Raw genomic sequence first — 225 nt, 5'->3', positions numbered from 1 at the left:
TTGCATTTTTAAAACCATTGCAAAAGGGATGCAATGCACTCCTTTTGCTGCCAACCAACCCACCCTTTAAGTGTAACTTGCATGGGTATTATTTTACTTGAACAAGTTATAGGTGTTATTTTGTGCTTACACGATGCATGTGCTTGTGTTGATATCATATTCCCCTTTTATTAAAAGTTCTTTTTTCCAACTCTATTATATTTCACTTGATTAATTATCAATTTA

The sequence above is a fragment of the Phalaenopsis equestris genome, unplaced genomic scaffold (genome assembly GCF_001263595.1).
Source record: "Phalaenopsis equestris unplaced genomic scaffold, ASM126359v1 Scaffold210245, whole genome shotgun sequence".
Lineage (NCBI taxonomy): Eukaryota > Viridiplantae > Streptophyta > Magnoliopsida > Asparagales > Orchidaceae > Phalaenopsis > Phalaenopsis equestris.
The sequence above is the reverse complement of the archived record's forward strand: the minus strand, read 5'-3'. Positions refer to the sequence as shown.